General features: G+C 48.5%; 1 long non-coding RNA gene and 1 pseudogene across 2 annotated transcripts in view; one reads left to right on the top strand and one right to left on the bottom strand.

The window, feature by feature from the left end:
- The window catches only part of LOC144179808 (uncharacterized), an 86,956-nt pseudogene that overhangs the window by 24,501 nt on the left and 41,152 nt on the right, over positions 1-21,303 (bottom strand). The window contains exons 7-9 of the transcript XR_013324331.1: positions 19,317-19,538; positions 7,776-7,918; positions 2,273-2,396 (exon numbers count right to left, since the gene is read on the bottom strand). The product of XR_013324331.1 is annotated as an uncharacterized LOC144179808 (transcript). The remainder of the gene's footprint in view (positions 1-2,272; positions 2,397-7,775; positions 7,919-19,316; positions 19,539-21,303) is intronic.
- Positions 1,058-6,059, top strand: LOC144178968 (uncharacterized). The gene is made up of 3 exons (XR_013324117.1): positions 1,058-1,319; positions 2,173-4,709; positions 5,933-6,059. It is a non-coding gene; the product is annotated as an uncharacterized LOC144178968 (long non-coding RNA).

Consider the following 21,303-nt stretch of genomic DNA (forward strand, 5'->3'; position numbering starts at 1 on the left):
AGTTTTGCGAAGAGTCACAAAGCTCATTCTACAAGCGGCTGAGCGGGCAAAGATCGCATCCACGACGGGCATTTTTGCTTTCGACAATTCACAGTTGGAACGAACAGCTCGGCCCGCAATTCGCGCTGTATTTTCTTCTGGAGCGTGACTGTTAAATGAATCGTGACACAGCGAACCCGCGGTTACGGAGAGCCCCGACGCTTTTCCGTGATGCTGGAGAGATTACCAGTATACCATCAGACATACCAGTCACTCTCGTTGCGCTCTTGCCAGCAACTCTCTTCTGGTTTTTTCATCTGCTCGGTCGTGTTGAGAAGCGCGTATTTCGCAACCCAGGCGTTAAAATAAACCGTGTTGAAACGAAGTCAGGACCTTGCCCCGTGTTCGAACTTTTCCAAGTGAGTCACGGCGATTTGAACGACTATCAGCTTGAACGACTACTAACGGGTGTCAGCCTCACTGTACCGGCGTGACCACCGACGTGCAAAAAGAATGACGGAAAACCACGCCAATAAATCCTTTAAGCTTACCCAAAGCTTGGGAAAACAATGACAAACTTCGCGGACCGATGCATCACGTGCCCGTTATTATCGCGTTGCAAAATGACCCGAACAGCGCGGGAAAAGAAAACAGTTCAACCCGCACGCGTCCAGAACTCGATCAAATTGTAGAGAAAGAAATATGATCAAACCACTGAGTTGTTTTCTCGTTCACCGTGCGGAAGCATAGAATGAATAGGATGAAACACCAGAAACACCCGCTACCGCGCAGGGTCACCAGATCGCCTCCTGTATTTTTAACAGGAGGCGATGTCGACATGTCGATACTGGCGTCATAGTAACCGCGGTAACCATCCATATCGAACTCTCCAGACTTGGAGGCAAACAAAGCAGAACAAATTAATGCAGCGAGTGACTGCATACTGGAATATTCCGTTTGTAAAAGCCCGTTCTAAAAAGAAAATATGACAACGTGTTGTAAGCGGGATTACTTTTTGCGTCAAAAACTTTCTTTTTTGTTTCGTGTCTGTGGCTTGGCAAAGTCGTATCGAGATGGCATCAATGATGGCGGCGCCCAGCCGGCCGATTGTTTGACAAATTTGACAAAAGGATTCCGATTTCTTTTTGCGTGCGCCAGTATTCCAAAAACATTGAAGGACCCTTTGGCGTGACGTTCGCGTGCTTCTGCAGCGCTGCACTGGCAGGGCGTGTGATTTGTGAGGATTACGGGGCCGGGAGCTTCGAGAAGCTTCCCGTCGTGGCGGACGTGTTTACCTGGAGCTGCGCGAAGTTTCAAATTTTTGTTAAGAAATCTGCCATGTAAGCTCAATCCTTTCCCCTCCTTATTTGTAACGTTCTAGATCACCTTTATGCGCAATTTGAACCTCCTAGCACCAATAATTTTACAATTATAAACGTTCTCTTTTTTTCGGCGTGGGGTGGCCGCGTCAAGTTAGGTGAGAAGGCAAGTAAAGCAAACCTAGCTAACTTCCGCGAGAGGGTGGCCTCTTAAAGGCCATGCTCGCGATATCGAGGTGCTGCTTTGATAGTATGACAAGTTAAATCAGCTTGGCAGGCGCATTTTTGGTAAAGTTACAGCCAAAAGGCCAAATGTAAACAACCGCAGTCACCGTAGCCCCAATCGGCAAAACCGCCGGTGCAAATCACAGAATAAGCAAGTAATCCACCCGGTGTGGCCTTTAAACAGTTGAAATACGTTAAAACAAACGCTTCCGCTGCACCAGTCAGGCACTTCGAAACAAGGAAAGGTCGAGTAATAGCAGCGCTCATCGAAACGCGACATAAACAAACCGCAGTATAACCGCGTGCCTAACCGGCCCAGCCGGCGGGGTTAATTTTTGAAATGAAAAAGGAAATTATTTGCTAGGCAGGGGTTAAAGATTGTTGGAAAAGCAAAATAAGACCTTCTGCAGCATTGGACACTAAGTTACGACGGTGAAAGAATCAAAGTTCAGCGCTGCGTCAGAAACGCTTTAGTAAAACTTGCTGTTGGGCTAGTTGGTTCAAGGTTCGAGAAAGGATTTAGTGCAAACAATTTGACAGAAGACACTGAAAGGCCAAACGGCACTTTATACGTGATTACCTATATACCTTACTGTTGTGTTCGTAGGTGGAAGGGCTCTCAGTGTCTGCCCCTCCTTCCCTGTCGCAGGCCCTTCCCCGAATGGCCCCAGGCAGCACAGCACGACCCCCTGCTGAGTCCTCGGGTGCTGCACTGCCAGCAGTGCAGCTTCAGGACACTGCTCCCGCACCAGTCACCCACATGGGCGAGCGCCGGCACCAGTGCAGCCACAGCGGCAGGGCCTTCGTGGAGAAGACCAACTTGGTGACCCACCTGTGACCCATGACATTCGCCCAGAGGACCACGCTGGTCAACTATGTGCGCAACCACACGGGGGAGGAGCTCTTCAGCTGACTCTTCTGCCGCAAGGCCTTCCCCCTCAGCATCCAACAAAAGACGCACGAGATGTCTTGTAGCCACCACCATTAATTAATGCAGCTGGAGCAGAGGAGAAGGGCCCAGCCATGTGTGTGCGCAAACGCTCGCTCCAACTAGAGCAGAGTGGAGCAAGTGGATCGTTATGGAGGGAGGTTGTGTGGCACGTCAAGAGGTACAAGGCTTAGAGAGAGAGAGCCTAACTCATCCTGCAACGAGCCGCGACTCCCGAGTGAAAATTTCTTCCGCCGTCACCTCGTGTCCTCATCGGCTGGGTGACCATTGCTCCATGCTTCTGCAGAAAGTGTGATTGTGGGTGGGACCTGTGGCAAACAGTGCCATCTTGTGTTAATCTCAAGCGGCCACTCTACAGTGCCCATTCGAACACACGCTGCAGCTTTGCAGGCCGACACATGCCCCTCTTGGAAAGGGGCTATCACAGTGTGTCACCATTGATGGGAATGCATGAAAGACATACACACATGTTGTGTGCGTGTCTCGTGTAATTTCCCACTGCAGGAGCGGAACCGCTGCGCCATTAGGCACCAAACTTGTTTATCAGTGCCATCCTGCGCCACAGAGCGCGAATTGAACCGCAGGATATGACCATCATGATGCCTCGTGCGCGAAACTTGGCTGAAACATCGTGTTTTCGGTTTGATTGTGGTTATGGTTTCGATTTCATCAAGTCTATGAGTGGCTATGGAAGCTGTGTTTTGCTTGGCTGTAAAGCCGCAGTCATCATGCGCACTTCACAGCCTTCAGTTTGGATTTATTTGTGTCGCATTTACGCGGTTTTGTTTACCGGCGCTGGTCCCTGCGCCACAATCAACGAAAGACGACCAAACTGAGTGAAATCTTTTTGTGTAACATCGCAAACATATAGAAAACAGAATAAGAATTACACGAAAGGTTGTAGCTTATTGGAGGTGAACGTCAATTTAGTTGGCCCTTTGCATGAATTGAACAAACGGGGTCTTTGTTGACGCTTTGCCCTCACTCGTTAATTTGGTTGGACTTTGTTGCGATGTAGTTACTCATTTTCATCTGTGAACTTTGGGGTTGGCTTTGCTTACGCGGAGGATGGTCCAGCATTAATTATACCTTCCAACACGCTCTCGTTACGTAGTCTACGGCATACGTTTAATTTTTGCAAGTAGCCCTTATGACGGGCCAAGAAAACAAGCTATGTCCTGCCCTACTTCGCATGCTGCTGTTCGATAAAAAAAAATGCAAGCAAATGCCTTGTTGTACGGAATGCCAGTGTGAGTTAGCTTTACACTGCTGTCTCTACCGCACATGATGCCAGGCCTGTTATCTGACCCCCTTCGATTCTGTGCGTGAGGTTTACACTTCGAACGGGGATAACGGGGCGCATTTGTTGGGGCCTATGGCAGATAACTCCGTTTATTGTAAATTTACAGATATAGTACAAGAACTGCATTCCTGGTTTGGAGTAGGTTCTAGTGCACGGTAGAAGGCCTAATATAGCAGATAAAAAGATTAAACTTAATTGCCTGGCACAGCAGCCCATGCCAGCACCCTGCCAAACGGCCTTTCTGGTGCTCCAAACCCGCTCCAAAAGGCAATTTTGCCACCTGCTCCCAGGACTGCTCCCATACCCGTGTCCCCTGTTCCACCCCTGCACTGGGATGGTTCCTTCTGTTTGGTAAAAAAACGGCTCATGTTCAGTGCTTGTCTCGTGTGCTTCTTGTGCAGGTGATTGACAGGTGCACCCATAAACTCCCCAAGAGAGAAGAAGAAATACGGGAACATCAACTTGCAGCAGCTACCCATTCAACTTTACTTCCACCATTTGTCAAATGTGTTGAACAAGCAAGCACAAACTGTAATGAAGTGAAAGGAGCAAAGTTTCATTATATCTTTTTTTTTGTAACAGTTGATACCTAAAACTAGCGTTTTATATCGGGATAGTCATGTTACCTCCCCTCCTCTATTTATTGGTACGGTGGGGTTCATTTTTTTTTATATATATCAGCTAAATGGCAAAAACAAACTGCAGTAGGCAGTGTTCGACCGTGTGTTCCTTCACTCCCTGAATGTTTTTATATGAACAATGAATTAGCCAACAACGTCAATGCTCACCCATTTTACTTTTCAGGTATAAAGGACCCGAGGGATCCCTTCAGTGGAAAGTGGAAGCAGCTAACGGAATTTACTGCCAGAAAAATATTCCAGGGAGACAAAGTGGCTCTTCGTAGCTTTCTCCCAGAAACACTGTCATTGTTGCTGTAAACACTTGTCTTCCCCTATTCCTAGAATCTGTAATTTCCACCTTTTAGCCTTCATGTCATGTGACGTGTGCGCCACAAATGCAGTGACTTCCACACTGCACAGCCATGTGTGGAAGAAGGCACATGCCCTACTTGACTACGTGTTACCTGAAAAATGTAATCCTGTGTTTATTTGAACATACTTCGTCCCCAAATTAAGCTCCTCTTCATTCTTAGAAACCACAAGAGTACAAAAATACCAACTGAATATGCCAGGTTGTGTGTGGCTTCTTTAGTGCTGGGTGGTATCTTTGAAAAGGCGTGAAACCTGTAACTAAATGAATACAGTGTTTCCTTTTAGGTTTTAAACTTTTGGGTCATCAGCCTAACTGCAACGGTGGTCACAGTGCAAATATTTTTTTTGTCTTTGCCCTTATTTTTCTGGTATTGCTGTGGCAGCATTTGTTGCGTATACTAGGAGACTGCTTTGAGTGGTAGCAGGCAGAGAAGCACGAGTGTTGTAACTTGACCCAGCCACATGTGACAGCTTTTCTTTTTGTTTCCTGCTAATCGCTGCCATCAAAGGCTGTCGGATAGACTCTGATAGCGGGGCATGTCATGCACTTTGAACTTGGTGAACACTGGCAAGGTGTGCAGTCTCCTGCAGCCAGTGCAACAGCCATGCTGCTTTCAGTTGCGTTGCACACCATTGTTTTTAAGTCGTTAGAACTGTTTTTGTTATTGTTTGACGAGACACATATGTGTGGGAGTCGGGCATAGAGGCCGAGGCATAACCACCACGATGCATTTACTTGAGATTTCTGGTTGGAACAAATTCCCCGCTCAGTGGGTGATGTTTCTTGGGACACCAGCAATGCAGTCAGGAAAACCCAGGAAATTTTGAAAATTTTGGGTGGGCATAAACGTAGCAGTATTCAGCACCAAGCATGTGGTATGATAGGGGACATGTTTAGTGCGAAAGCACTACAGAGGTAATTGTTGAACAAGCTGGGGTTCCGCATTTTCTGAGCCTTCTGAGGGACCAACTGCCCAGCCATCACAAAGAGCAGGGCTTATCTGCGTTGCTGGTGAGCCCTTCTCTCTGCTCAGGTACAGAGGTTTGCCTGGCACCAGTGAATACGCTGCCTAATCTTTCATGTTTGTGGTTTCCTCTTCTGCATTGCTATCGCCGTGTTTGTTGGTGGAGGCACCCTCAGTTTTTCCCTTTTCTCCTGTCGCAGGCCCGTCCTCGTACCCAAACGGCCCCGGGGTGCAGCACGACTCCCCACGGGATCGTCGGCTGTTGCAATGTCAGCAATGCAGCTACGTGACGCGGTTCACGGGACACCTGAAGACCCACATACGCACGCACACGGGCGAGCGCCCCTTCCAGTGCAGCCACTGTGGCAAGGCCTTCGTGGCGAAAAGCGCCCTGGTCAAACACCTGCGCACACACACGGGCGAGCGCCCCTTCCAGTGCAGCCACTGTGGCAAGGCCTTAGTGGACAAGGTCGCCCTGGTCAAACACCTGCGCGCGCACTCAGGCGAGCGTCCCTTCCGCTGCCACCTGTGCCCCGCGACCTACGCCCATAGGACCTCGCTTTACTCCCACGTGCTCACTCACAAGACTGGGCGTTCCTTGCGCTGACTCTCCTGCCCCACGGGCTTTGCTTGCCATCTTCAGCGGAGGACGCACAAGTTCACAGCCACCACCAGCAGCGCAGCAAGAGAGGAGGAGAAGAAGGGCTGGGTTTTGTGCGTGCTTGCGTGCAAATACTTGTTTCGGTGTGGTCGGAAGATAGCAAGCTTTTTTCGCGGATCATTGCGAAGCATTGTGTTGCAGCACGCCGAGGGGTGGGGGCTCAGAGAGGGAGCACACATTGTCGTGGAAAGACACGGGGCTCCACGAGAAAATTTCCTCATTTGTCATCACTTCGTCGCTTCACCAGCCGGGTGACAGTTGCTCCTTGTTAGTGCGCGAAGTGTGGTTGTGAATGGGAACTGTTGCGGGAAGTGGCATCCTGTGTTGATCTCAAGTGACTACAAGTGGCTGCAGCATTGCAGAATGACACAAGCAAGAAGACAAACCCCTCTTAAAAAGGGGCAGTTACGATGTGTTGTCATCGATACACATGCGAACAGACGTACTGTGTGTGTGTGTCTCATGTAATTTCCTGCCGTGATGGTGCCTTCTGCTGGTAAAAAAACAGTTGACTTTCAGTGCTTGTCCTGTGTGCTTGCAGCAAAGGGGCAGCTAGAAAAAAATTGGGCCCATCTCCCCGCGAGGGGGACTCGAGTAAATGCGTCGCATAGGGGGTGGGTGTATTGCGTTAACGTTCAGTGTTTGGGGAGTTGGTGGTAGTGAATGCGTTGTATCAGCAGCTTCTTGACGCAGTTTGAATGAGTCAAGGATATAAGGCGCGTTCGTAGCCTTTCATTCTGTGTCGGTTTTGTGGGGCAGTGGGTAGAGCACCATGTACCTTGCGTTCCGCCCGCAGGGTCGTGGGATCGAAACCAGGCGCCGGTAACTGTTATTTCTTTTTCTTTTTATAGTGTAGGGGGAGGCTGGCTGCTGCGGACGCCGACGCACGGGTGACATCGTGAGTTATACAAATGCTCTGTATTTAAAACGCTTCCGCTGCATCAGCCAGGCACTTCGAAACAAGGAAAGGGTGAATAATAGCAGCACTCATCGAAACGCGACATAAACAAACCGCAGTAACCGCTTGCCTAACCGGCCCAGCCGGTGGCGTTAATTTTGAAATGAAAAAGGAAATTATTTGCTAGGCAGGGGTTAAAGATTGTTGGGAAAGCAAAATAAGACCTTCCGCAGCATCGGACACGAAGTTACGAAGGTGAAAGGCTCAAAGTTCAGCGCTACGTCAGAAACGCCTTAGTAAAACTTGCTGCTGGGCTAGTTGGTTCAAGGTTCGAGAAAGGATTGAGTGCAAACAACTTGACAGAAGACACCAAAAGGCCAAACGGTACTTTATACGTGATTACCTATAAACCTTGCTGTAGGCACACTGCTGCTGTGTTCGTAGGTGGAAGGGCTCTCAGTGTCTGCCCCTCCCTCCCTCTCACAGGCCTTTCCCGGTATGGCCCCAGGCGACACAGCACGACCCCCTGCCGAGTCCTCGGCTGCTGCGCTGCCAGCAGTGCAGCTACGGGACATTGCTCCCGCACCAGTGCAGCCACATGGGCGAGTGCTGGCACCAGTGCAGCCACTGCAGCAGGGCCTTCATGGAGAATATCAACCTGGTGACCCACCTGTGCCCCATGACATTCGCCCAGAGGACCACGCTGGTCAACTATGTGCACAACCACACGAGGGAGGAGCTCTTCTGCTGACTCAAGGCCTTCCCTCTCCGCATCCAACAAAAGACGCACGAGATGGCTTGTAGCCACCACCATTAATTAGTGCAGCTGGAGCAGAGGAGAAGGCCCCAGCCATGTGTGTGTGCAAATGCTCACTCCAACTAGAGCAGAGTGGAGCACGTGGATCGTTATGGAGGGAGGTTGCGTGTCACGTCAAGAGGTGCAAGGCTTAGAGAGCGAGCCTAACTCATCCTGCAACGAGGCGCGACTCCCGAGTGAAAATTTCTTGCGTTGTCACCTCGTGTCCTCATCCGCTGGGTGACAATTGCTCCATGCTTCTGCGGAAAGTGTGATTGTGGGTGGGACCTGTGGCAAACAGTGCCATCTTGTGTTAATCTCAAGCGGCCACTGTACAGTGCCCATTCGAACACACGCTGAAGCTTTGCAGGCCGACACATGCAAGCACACATGCCCCTCTTGGAAAGGGGCTATCACAGTGTGTCACCATTGATGCGAATGCATGAAAGACATACACACGTGTTGTGTGTGTGTCTTGTGTAATTTCCCACTGCAGGGGCGGAACACCTGCGTGATTTGCGCCATTAGGCACCAAACTTGTTTATCAGTGCCATCCTGCGCCACAGAGCGCGAATCGAACCACAAGATATGACCACCATAATGCCTCGTGCGCGAAACTTGGCTGAAAGATCGTGTTTTTGGTTTGATTGAGGTTATGGTTTAGATTTCATCAAGGCTATGAGTGGCTATGGAAGCTGTGTTTTGCTTGACTGCAAAGCCGCAGTCATCATGCACACTTCACAGCCTTCAGTTTGGATTTATTTGTGTCGCATTTACGTGGTTTTGTTTACCGGTGCAGGTCCCTGCGCCACAATCAACGAAAGGCGACCTAAACTGAGTGAAATGTTTTTGTGTCACATCGCAAACATATAGAAAACAGAATACGAATTGCACAAAAGGTTGTAGCTTATTGGAGGTGAATATCAATTTAGTTGGCCCTTTTTTGATGAGCACAGCTTCATGAATTGAACAAACGGGGTCTTTGTTGACTCTTTGTCCTCACTCGTTAATTTGGTTGGACTTTGTTGTGAGGTAGTTACTCATTTTCATCAGTGAACTTTGGGGTTGGCTTTGCTTACGTGGAGGATGGTCCAGCATTAATTATACCTTCCAACACGCTCTCGTTACGTAGTCCACGGCATACGTTCAATTCTTGCAAGTAGCCCTTATGGCGAGCCAAGAAAAAAGCTATGTCCTGCCCTGCTTCGCATGCACAGAAACTGCTGTTCGATAAAAAAAATGCAAGCAAATGCCTTGTTGTACTGCCAGTGCGAGTTAGCTTTACACTGTTGTCTCTACCGAACATGATGCCAGGCTTGTTATCTGACCCCCTTCGATTCTGTGCGTGAGGTTTACCCTTTAAACGGTGATAACAGGGCGCACTCGTAGGGGCCTACGGTAGATAACTCCGCATATTGTAAATTTACAGATATAGTACAAGAACTGCATTCCTGGTTTGGAGTAGGTTCTAGTGCACGGTAGAAGGCCTAATATAGCAGATAAAAAGATTAAACTTAATTGCCTGGCACAGCAGCCCATGCCAGCACCCTGCCAAACGGCCTTTCTGGTGCTCCAAACCCACTCCAAAAGGCAATTTTGCTTCCTGCTCCCAGGACTGCTCTTATATCTGTGTACCCTGTTTCACTCCTGCACTTGGGATGGTTCCTTCTGTTGGTAAAAAAACGGCTCATGTTCAGTGCTTGTCTCTTGTGCTTCTTGTGCAGGTGATTGATAGGTGCACCCATAAACTCCCCAAGAGAGAAGAAGAAATACGGGAACGTCAGCTTGCAGCAGCTACCCATTCAACTTTACTTCCACCATTTGTCAAATGTATTGAACAAGCAAGCACAAGCTGCAATGAAGTGAAAAGAGCAAAGTTTCATTATGTCTTTTTTTTTTTTTTTGTAACAGCTGATACCTAAAACTAGTGTTTTATATTGGGATAGCCATGTTTCCCCCCCTCCTCTATTTATTGGTACGGTGGGGTTCATTTTTTTTATATATCAGCTAAATAGCAAAAATAAACTGCACTAGGCAGTGTTCGACTGTGTGTTCCTTCACTCCCTGAATGTTTTTATATGAACAATGAATTAGCCAACAATGTCAATGCTCCCCCATTTTACTTTTCAGGGATAAAGGACCTGAGGGACCCCTTCAGTGAGAAGGGGAAGCAGCTACCGGAATTTAGTGCCAGAAAAATATTCAAGGGAGACAAAGTGGCTCTTCGTAGCTTTCTCCCAGAAACAGTGTCATTGTTGCTGTAAACACTTGTCTTCCCCTATTCCTAGAATCTGTAATTTCCACCTTTACGCCTTCATGTCGTGTGACATGTGCGCCACAAACGCAGCGACTTGGATGCACTACTGAACGTCAGCTGGATTTCTTCTCCAAAAGACGTCTGAGCTGCTACGTTGCATTAGGCTGATATGTACTGCTCTCCAGGCTTTTGATAAAAGTAAATTTGTGGGTCAGTAAAGCTCCCTGTAGTGTTAATACAATTTATTGCACTTATATCTTTTTCCTGGATGCGAGGTCACATGCTGTCCTGGTTTATGAAAAAGTGAGCTGTTACGTTTAGAACCTGTCAAGCCTCCATGTCTGATGCGTATGCATGTGCACACAATACTGGGAAAAGGGCACATCAAAGTTGGCTGTGGAACGGCTGTTTTCAAATGGCACCGGACGCCTTCATTTTCTTTGGAGTTTGCCACGAGGCATATTGTGTGTTCCCAGAGCAACTATATACACTTGCTTTGCCAGGAACATCATGCACTGTTAGCAGTTGTCTCTTTTGCAAAAAAAAAATCATGTCTGCATGCTACTGCACAGCCATGTGTGGAAGAAGGCACATGCCCTACTTGACTACGTGTTACCTGAAAAATGTAATCCTGTGTTTATTTGAACATACTTCGTCCCCAAATTAAGCTCCTCTTCATTCTTAGAAACCACAAGAGGGCAAAAATACCAACTGAATACGCCAGGTTGCGTGTGGCTTCTCTAGTGCTGAGTGGTATCTTTGAAAAGGCGCGCAAGCTATAACTAAATGAATACAGTGTTTCCTTTTAGGTTTTAAACTTTTGGGTCATCAGCCTAACGGCAACGGTGGTCGCAGTGCATAAATATTTTTTTTATCTTTGCCCTTATTTTTCTGGTATTGCTGTAGTGGCATTTCTTGCGTATTGTAGGAGACTGCTTTGAGTGGTAGCAGGCGGAGAAGCACGAGTGTTGTAACTTGACCCAACCACACGTGACAGCTTTTCTTTTTGTTTCCTGCTAATCGCTGTCATCAAAGGCTGTCGGACAGACTCGGATAGCTGGGAATGTCATGCACTTTAAACTTGGTGAACACTGGCAAGGCGTGCCGCAGTCTACTGCAGCCAGTGCAACGGCCATGCTGCTCTCAGTTGCGTTGCACACCATTGTTTTTAAGTCGTTAGAACTGTTTTTGTTGTTGTTTGACGAGACACGTATGCGTGGGAGTCGGGCATAGAGGCTGAAGCAGGAACCACCACGATGCATTTACGATTTCTGGTTGAACAAATTCCCTGCTCAGTGGGTGATGTTTCTTGGGACACCAGCAATGCAGTCAGGAAAAACCGAATTTTGAAAATTTTGGGTGGGCATAAACGTAGCAGTATTCAGCACCAAGCATGTGGTATGATAGGGGACATGTTTAGTGCGAAAGCAATTCAGAAGTAATTGTTGAACAAGCTGGGGTTCCGAATTTTATGGGCCTTCTAAGGGACCAGCTGCCCAGCCATCACAAAGAGCAGGGCTTATCTGCGTTGCTGGTGAGCCCTTCTCTCTGCCCAGGTACAGAGGTTTGCCTGGCACCAGTGAATACGCTGCCTAATCTCCCGTGTTTGTGGTTTCCTCTTCTGCGTTGCTATCACCGTGTTTGTTGGTGGAGGCACCCTCAGTTTTTCCCTTTTCTCCTGTCGCAGGCCCTTCCTTGTACCCAAACGGCCCCGGTGTGCAGCACGACTCCCCACTAGATCGTCGGCTGTTTCACTGTCAGCAATGCAGCTACGTGACGCGGTTCACGGGACACCTGAAGAACCACATACGCACGCACACGGGCGAGCGTCCCTTCCAGTGCAGCCACTGTGGCAAGGCCTTCGTGGAGAAGGGCGCCCTGGTCAAACACGTGCGCCTGCACACGGGCGAGCGCCCCTTCCGGTGCAGCCACTGTGGCAAGGCCTTCGTGGAGAAGAGTGCCCTGGTCAAACACCTGCGCACGCACTCAGGCGAGCGTCCCTTCTGCTGTCATCTGTGCCCCGCGACCTACGCCCATAGGAGCTCGCTGGACTACCACGTGCTCACTCACACGACTGGGTGTTCCTTGCGCTGACTCTCCTGCCCCACGGGCTTTGCTTGCCATCTTCAGCGGAGGACGCACAAGTGCACAGCCACCACCAGCTTGCGCAGCAAGAGAGGAGGAGAAGAAGGGCTGGGTTTTGTGCGTGTGCGTGCATGTGCGTGCTCGCGTGCAAATACTTGTTTCGGTGTGGTCGGAAGATAGCAAGCTTTTTTCGCGGATCATTGCGAAGCATTGTGTTGCAGCACGCCGAGGGGTGGGGGCTCAGAGAGGGAGCACACATTGTCAGAAAATTTCCTCATTTGTCATCACTTCGTCGCTTCACCAGCCGGGTGACAGTTGCTCCTTGTTCGTGCGCGAAGTGTGGTTGTGAATGGGAACTGTTGCGGGAAGTGGCATCCTGTGTTGATCTCAAGTGACTACAAGTGACTGCAGCAGTGTAGACTGACACAAGCAAGAAGACAAACCCCTCTTAAAAAGGGGCAATTACGATGTGTTGCCATCGATTCACATGCGAACACGCGTACTGTGTGTGTGTGTGTCTCATGTAATTTCCTGCCGTGATGGTGCCTTCTGCTGGTAAAAAAACAGTTCACTTTCAGTGCTTGTCCTGTGTGCTTGCTGCAAAGGCAATTTTAAGGGGCAGCTAGAAAAATACAGGGAGCAAAGAAACGCAGAGACATAAACTGATGCCCAACTACGCACTGAGAGTTGTTTCTAACATTTGGTGAATGAATTGCAGGAGCGAGTGCTAACCATAATGAAAAAGAGAAAGAGGACAGGGGGCATAGTACTGACACAAAAAACTGGTATATATATATCAAGAAAGTTATGTCTTACCCCCCCTCCCATTTCTTCGTTATGGTTTGCTTCCATTTCCACAATATATTCGCTAAAGGCAAAAATAAACTTCAGCGGCAGTTGGTGTACATCTCTGCAAAAATAACAGGAGTAGTAAGTACTGTGTGCTGGGGCAGGCTGGCCTTGCATAAAACTGGCAGCAATGGCTACGCCTATGCAGCAACATACCACATCGAAGACACCAAGTCACCCCTCCCTTAAACCAACTGCACTGAAAATTTCGACCTCTTGAAAACCCTATTTCGGTATAGTCTGCTTAGAAAGAAAGCAATGTGCAAAATACAACAGCTGAAATACACGCGTGGACGCCGCAAGCGGTCAGCAAAAAATCGGCGATTTTGAAACCGAAACCGACGAGAGCACAGCCATTGGAGTAACGTTGCAGCCGTCCAGCAAGCAGCCGGAAGGCCAGCCGCTCAGGAGAAAGTCTGCGCCCAAGCTCTACGTGCGCACGGGGCAGCGAATGGGTGAAGCGTGCGCAGCAGAGCTGGACCGGTTCTCCAGCGGCGTGGCTGGCCAGAGGAAGAAACCTCCGTCGGCTGGAACATCACAGGCGCGTCATGGCTGTTTACGCGATCCACCGGAGGTTCGGTGTCGCCTGCGGTGGAGGTTTTTTAATGCTTCTGAATGATTAACGAAGCATTTCACGGGGCTACCACTCATGTCCCCAGCTGATTTGGGGGTACTTACTACGCATTAAGAATTAATTTGGTCAAAGTGGAATTTGAGTGCAGTTGGCCTTTAATGTTTCTAATAAGGAATCTTTGTGTACTAGGAATTACCAACCAAGAACCTCAATGGCTGCAAGATTTTCTCTTTTCAGGCGTAAAGGAGATACATAAGCTCTTGGGGGCAGCTCGCCCCGTTCACAGGATCCTTAGTCTTCCATTTCCACCTTGCCTTGTTGTCGTAGCTCGCTCGCTGGACCCAAGTAGAGCCACACGGCGTTTCGTCGTAGCAGCTGTCGTCGCAGCGTAACCCACAGGCTTCGAAAGCCAAGCAGCTTCTATAGACATAAGCGTTTGAAACTCGTGAACTGCTGGTGCTTGACATACAGGGTGTCCCAGCTATCATGCACCAAGATTTAAAAAAAGAGAAATCGCGTAACTTGAAGAAAACCTAGTGCATAATGTTTGCAGTACTGTCAAGATGCGGAGAGTAATTTTTTCGTTAATGAGACTTAATTAATTAATTGTAATTAAATATCTAACTCGAAAAATACTGTCCTAATCACTAAAGTGTCGATGAGGCACTTGTAGGTAACCATGAGGGGCATCTAACTGCGCTATTTTCAGCGACGAACTAATTGCGTACTCATTTATTCTGACTGATAAAGGAAACCCGCGAAATATGAAAAATACCACGTGACGACGCTTACGCGCGCATTGTGAAGCAGCGTCCCCAAACAAAGCTGATTGAAAGCAACTGCTTTGCGTGTTACCCGCCCGAAGAGACAGCGCATCACCTTGATAATAGCATGCATAGAAGGAGCAGCAGGGGCCCTATTCTCGACTGCACAAATTGCCGGCAATTTAGGCAATTTTCCGGAAGTCTTTTCTGATTGGCTTTCAATTTTGGTCACGTGCTTCCGGCTGACAAAGCGGTTGTGTGTGGTGTCGTCATTTTGACGTTTCATGTCGTCAACGGACACTAGTTCTAAAGTTTGCCTTATTTCTCGTTACTAAAGGCGCATAATTCTTGGCCGGCAATGAAAAACCAGACAAAATGCGGCGGACATGACAACGTAAGCCTGTCTTTGCTATTCAACAACAATACTGCTTGTAATACACACCCCCTCTGTGATTGGCTGAGAAGGCGTGACGTAATTTAAACAGTTGGCGGGAACGATTACGTCATGCATTGGCAACTTCAGCCTGCGTAAAAGTGACGTAATGCTACGTAACAGCATGAAAATGGCGGTTGTTTTTGTCGCAAAATACAAGCAAAATAGGGCACAATATTACCCCGGCTTACGGCGCCGCGAAATGTGCGGCAATTTGCAGCAGGCGCAGTTTCGCATGCGCGCTGTTTAAAGTATGTTTCCTACCGAAACAAATTATAGTTTCAACTGCTTCCAAGTCAGCGATCATGCGACATACAAATAACATGCAGTATTTTGCTTTTATGTTTGGCAATGAAATAAAAAATATTTGTTTGGCGTAACCGCAACATAAGAGGGCAGTACAAGCCTCTCCATGACAAAGAGAACCCAATGCATGGCATTTGTCCATACTTGTCCTAGTAAGCTGTTGGGTCACATGATCGAACTCAAGAGAAAAATAACAATGAAAAGTGACTATTTAGTTCATTACAGCGCTGATTGCAGTCGAGCTTGACGAATGAGTGAATCGGTGACATCGGTGTGCTCCGCGGTTATCAGGCGTAGCGCTTCGCTGCTCTTATGTGTCATAGAAGCGATAGTTGCGGCCGTCTTTTTCTGTGATCACGCCATAAACTTGTAACATAGCAGCAGACGATGGCGTGGCGGCGGTGGCGGCAGGGAAGGTGATAACGCAACAAAGCTTGCATTGAAGCAGAGAGCCCAGCTATGTTAATAAAAGCGATTGAAAGAAATAAATAGATACGGTAAAAAAATTGTGTGATGTTCTTTAGCTCGACATCCGCCTTTCGCTCGCTTTTGGATCAACGTTACTCTAACGCCTTGTGGTGTTGGCGCCAAGTCTGACCTCCAGAAATGTGTTTTTCTTGTCAGCCTCAGCTACCGTCTTAATTTTTATAGTACATGCCAAGTGTTTTTATATCTTTCTTGCACAATATTTGATACCTTGGTAGCGATCGTTATGAGTGACTCGTCAAATTACACTGCATGTCGTCATAGCTATAGGTGCAGAACGTCACTGATTGCTTACGTCGTGCTTACGCAAAAAAACATGGGCGAAATGCCGGCAATTTGTGCAGTCGAGAATAGGGCCCCAGCAGCAAGATTCGCGGGACGCATGTGCAGATAAGGAACAAACTCGGTCGCGATTTCTTCTTTCTTTCTTTTGTCTATTTCATTCTGGCTAACTCAGAGGCAGCCTGTTTGAGGGCGTTGCTTTACGGTGCGCGCGGAGGCGCCGTCACGTGGTATTTTTCATATTTCGCGGGTTTTCTTTATCAGTCAGAATAAATGTGTACGCAATTAGTTCATCGCTGAAAATACCGCAGTTAGATGCCCCTCGTGGTTACCTACAAGTGCCTCATTGACACTTTAGTGATTAGGACAGTATTTCTCGAGTTAGATAATTAATTACAATTAGTTAATTAAGTCTCATTAACGAAAAAAATACTCTCCGCTTCTTCACAGTACTGCGAACATTATGCACTAGGTTTTCTTCGAGTTACGCCTTTACTCTTTTTTTAAATCTTGGTGCATGATAGCTGGGACACCCTGTATATCTCCCCGTTGTTTAGCGCAAAGAAAAGTGTAGGTACATTTGAGATAAGAATTCGGCACACGTAAAAGACCCCCAGGCGGTCAAAATTAATTCGGAGCCCTCCACTACGGCGCGCCTCATCGTCTGCGTTGCGTTGGTGCGTTAAACCCTGCAATCAATCGAGACAAAATATACGTAATTAACCGGCAGCGCCCACGTTCATTTAGTTAGGAACACTCGTTGGGTTGGTTTTTACGATAGTAAGCGAAAAAAGTGGCAGTGCAACGCCGGCCTGGGTGGGAGGAAAAGCAAGCACAAAAAGAACAGAACTCCTGCTGGCACAGTTTCAGGCAGGCGGCGCGCGAGCACCGCGAAGGCGGGAAATTGGAATTACATTGGGTGGTAGCAGTGAGTGGATAACGGCGCCACAGCCCATTATGGCGAATCCCTCCTCTCCACTTCCGACAGCTTGCACATTGAGTGGAACGGCTTAATTTTTATGTTATGTGACCTCTGTGTCACAAACGCAATGGCAGAAGTGCACAGTGCACTGAACTTCAGCCAGCTCAATTCTCCAAAAGACATCTGAGCTGTGCCATTGCATCATGCTGATATGTACAAGCTCTTGATGAAGTAAATTTGTCAGCCGATGCAGCTTCTGGTATAAAACAATGTCACCTTGTTTTTTTTGTAGATGTGAAATCACGCGCTGTTTTAATTTATGGAAGTGCAACCTGTTACGTTTGGATCCTGCCAAGCCTCTATGTCTGACAATCATGGATGTGCACACACGACTGGAAAAATACACACACTAAATTGCTAGTTTAAGAATGACACTGGCCGGCTGCATTTCCTTCCACATTTTCCATGAGGGTTTATCGTGCTATGTTCCCATGGCAACTGTTTACACTTACTGCTCCGGGAAGATTGTGGGCTGTTGAGAGTTGTAATTTTTGAAGGAAGTCACACCTGCATGCTACTGCACAACCATGCATGAAAGAAGGCACGTACCATACTCACCTGACAAATATATTCCTACATTAATTCAAATAAACAATGGCCAAAAATAAGGTGCTCCTCATTGCTAGGAGCCATATAAGCAGGGTAAAAACCTACAGTTTAACCTCGTTGTGTCGACATGGATGTTTCAGACAAATGGGTATAAGAGACACTATTAACCCACACGGTTGGATGCCCTATCTTTCCCATTAAATTGACCTCTTTTATAACAGACATCGGATGTAGAATATAGCTGGTAATAAAGGACAAGTCATCCTTGAACTTTAATCAATTATCTCGCTTGTAACGGACATTTTAACTTCGGGTGCAGTGCCACCAGCCACCAACTGCAGTTACGTCTGTTGTGGAATGAAACAAAGGGGAAAGACAGATGCCTGCAGTTGCTATTTATTATAACTTCAAGCAAACCCAAAGTGGTTCAGTCAGCTATGAAATGATAATGAGAAGCCCTGCCAATGGAAATGCAGCTTACAGAAGTGGTTAAAGCTTACTGCCATGCGTTGGGGCGCGACCGTGCAGGTGGGCTTCTGCACAAGGCAAGAATACTGGGAGTGCACAGTGGGCTCTCCCAATCACGCAGCTCCCAATTAACAAGCACCGCAGATGTGGAGTCCTGCAAACCTGATGAAGAGCACACTCATCAGGCTCGTGAACTCGACATTTACTATTCTTCATCTTCTGCAAGCAGTGACAGAAGAGAAAGCTTGTAGATGATGATGTAAAAAAAACAGCGTAAATAGGTACAGTCATGAAACAAACAAAGATTCAGAACTATTTCATAAATTCTGGGGACCAAACATAAATTATGTAGTATGAATCTCTTGCAACATGCTGTAGCGTTCTTTTGAGCTTATTTTAATCGTACGGCGCCCAAATCGCACGACACTCGAGACGGTGGGGATACGCGTGCTGGGAGCAGCCATCTGCCTACAGATGTGTTAGGCTTGACACTGCGTGCAGATGACGATTTCTAATGCAATTCGCCATCGCATCATGAACTCCTTTCTCATATGTGCTGCATTGTTTGGGACTTGAGTCCCATTTCCTGCAGCAGTAACAAGCTATCGCTCAAGCTGCCTGCGCCACTTCGCGGCCATTGTAGCTGCCTGCGCAGTGACCATGCGGCTCGCTCAGTGCGCATTTCGTGTCACCAGCGCGTTTTCGCATCCAGTGTAATAAAAGTAGTAAAAATAGAGTGCCTGGAATCACTGTAGAACTTAGGTTGCGGCCAGATGCCCGATGAGCCAACAAAATCCCAGCGCCTCCGCCGCCAATGATCGCATCAATTGTTGCTTGAGAGTGAAAGCACCGACTACAGTGGCTATTCTAGCCACTGTAGCACCGACCTCCGTTCGGAGCGCCGAGCCTGTGAGAAACACCGGAAGTGCGGAAGCGGCCAAGTGACGTGTTTGGATGTTGTTTTGATGTCCTCCCCAGCCAGAAGACGATCCAGCTGGGGAGGCACCGACGTGATTAAAAACGTGGTAATTTTCTCTCGGAGTGAAGTCTCAATGTACAATAAAACAGGCTCTCTCTCTCTCAGAGTACCCCAGCTCTGGGTGTGCTGCACAATACCGCTTTGCAACGGCCGCCAAGCCACCCTTCCGGGAGAATGGCATACGGGGCACAGGTGGCAGCGAAAGGTACGCTCACCCATGTGGATGCGCAGGTGGGCGGCCAGGTCGACCTTCTGCACAAAGGCCTTGCCACAGTGGCTGCACTGGTGGGGGCGCTCGCTCGTGCGCGTGCACCGGTGCCTGTGCAGCGTTCTCGAGAATGGCGTCACGTAGCTGCAGTGCTGACAGCGCAGCAGCCGACGGCCTGGAGGAGGGTCGTGGTGCAGCCCATGGCCACCACACGCGGAGGGGGAAGGGCCTGCGAGGGGGGAGAGGGGGGAAACACTGAGAGCGCTTCCACCAACAAACACACTGACAGCCAGGCAGAAGAGGAAAGGACCAGCACGAAAGAGGAGGGGGCGTTTCCACTGGAGCCAGGCGAGCTGCTCTCAGCAGCCCCTGGGCGCTGCCTAACAACGCAGATGGACCCTCCTTTTTCCTGTTGGCTTGGCAGGATTTCGCTCAGGGGGCTTCCAAAACTTTGCAATCGAGGCTCGTTCATGAACAGCGGGCGTAGTGCTCTCGAACAAAAAAGCGTCTCCTCTGTTACCAAACTTTGTGGTACAAGCATGCAAAGTTCACGCGCATCCTGGAAAGCCATGGGAAGTGTTAGTCACTGGAGGTGCTTTGCTGTCCACAGAACAGTGGCATCGGCTGGCTTGGCAGTGCCAGGCAGCTGGTGCGTACAGAGCCGACAAACGTGAAGTGCATGTACAGCCCAACTGGATGTGCTCCGCAGGGGACACGTACATTAGCGCGTAGAGTAGCAGATACCACAAGAGGAGAGTTGGCCAGGGCTTGGTAAACTGGCTGATAATATTAATATTCTCCCTTAACCAGTTAACATGAATTTCAATCAACCAGAACTTCACCTTGTACTGGCACCATCAACCTGCACCCCTGTCCATAACCTGTAGGCTAAATGCTGCTTATTAAATACTGTTAACTAATCTGCACTTAAGCAGACTGTTCTGGAGCCTATCACAATTTACTTTTAACAAATTATCTATATAAAGTTCTGCCCACAGCAGTCGTGACAGGAATCAGCAAACACGAAGCTGTTCTCAGTCCAATGAACCGAAAGGGTAAATTGGTAGCAAGTTAATTTTAGTAAATTAAATTAGCAAACATGAAGTAGGTCCCATTTTTGGCTCTATTGTTATGTTTGACGCATCCAACTAAATATTTCACTGTTTAGAGACTGTCTAGGGTGGCTAATTGTAGTAGGCACCACGTCTGATGCCCGTCAGCCACACCAGCCACTCGTGTCGGTGAAGGAAGAGGTGAAGGGAGCCGCAGAGAGCTGTTGCACTTGTTGTGGCACCCAGGGCCTACGCCGCGAGGAGTGACCGCTGACCCGTGGGGGTTGCACGGCAGTCGCGTGAGGAAGTGCTGGCCTGGTGTGTTTGTCGCGTCGCACATACCGACATCAGGCCTTGAGAGTTTGGTGAGGATCCATGTCTCCGCTCGGGCCTACACCACGAGCCACCTTGAGGACACGAACGGAACAGCCAGGGCTTCCCGGAACACCCCGGAAGGAACCACCAGAATGGGCCTGGGACTCGGCAAGGGCGAAGATCTGGCAGTCAGAACTACAGAACCCGACACAACATGCTCGCCTTGACGAGATTCCGCGGAAACAAAAAAGCTCGAGCGCACTCCGTTTTCCTCTTTCTCTTTTTTAGTTGAAGCACATACCTCATTGGTCTTTGTACAGTAAACCACACCTCGGTGGACTCCAAGCAAACAGCTCATATTTTAGGGGCTCGCATTGTCATCGTAGCTTACTGTAACGCCCGATGTCAAGCAATGTCCGGAATCAGGCAGCGCAGTGAGATAACATCCGGACCCAAGTAGAGCCTGGTGTACCATCGTCAGGGCAACCTGCAGAGGCTTCGAAAACCAAGCAGTTTAAATAGGTAGTCATAACTGTTCGAAACTCGTGAATACCGCTGGCGCTTGTCATACATTTCCCTGTTGTTTAGTACAATGAAAACTGCTGGTACATTTGAGGCAAACTACAT

Source organism: Haemaphysalis longicornis, unplaced genomic scaffold (genome assembly GCF_048455015.1).
Source record: "Haemaphysalis longicornis isolate Haplotype H1 unplaced genomic scaffold, Haemaphysalis longicornis Haplotype H1 scaffold_4, whole genome shotgun sequence".
NCBI lineage: Eukaryota > Metazoa > Arthropoda > Arachnida > Ixodida > Ixodidae > Haemaphysalis > Haemaphysalis longicornis.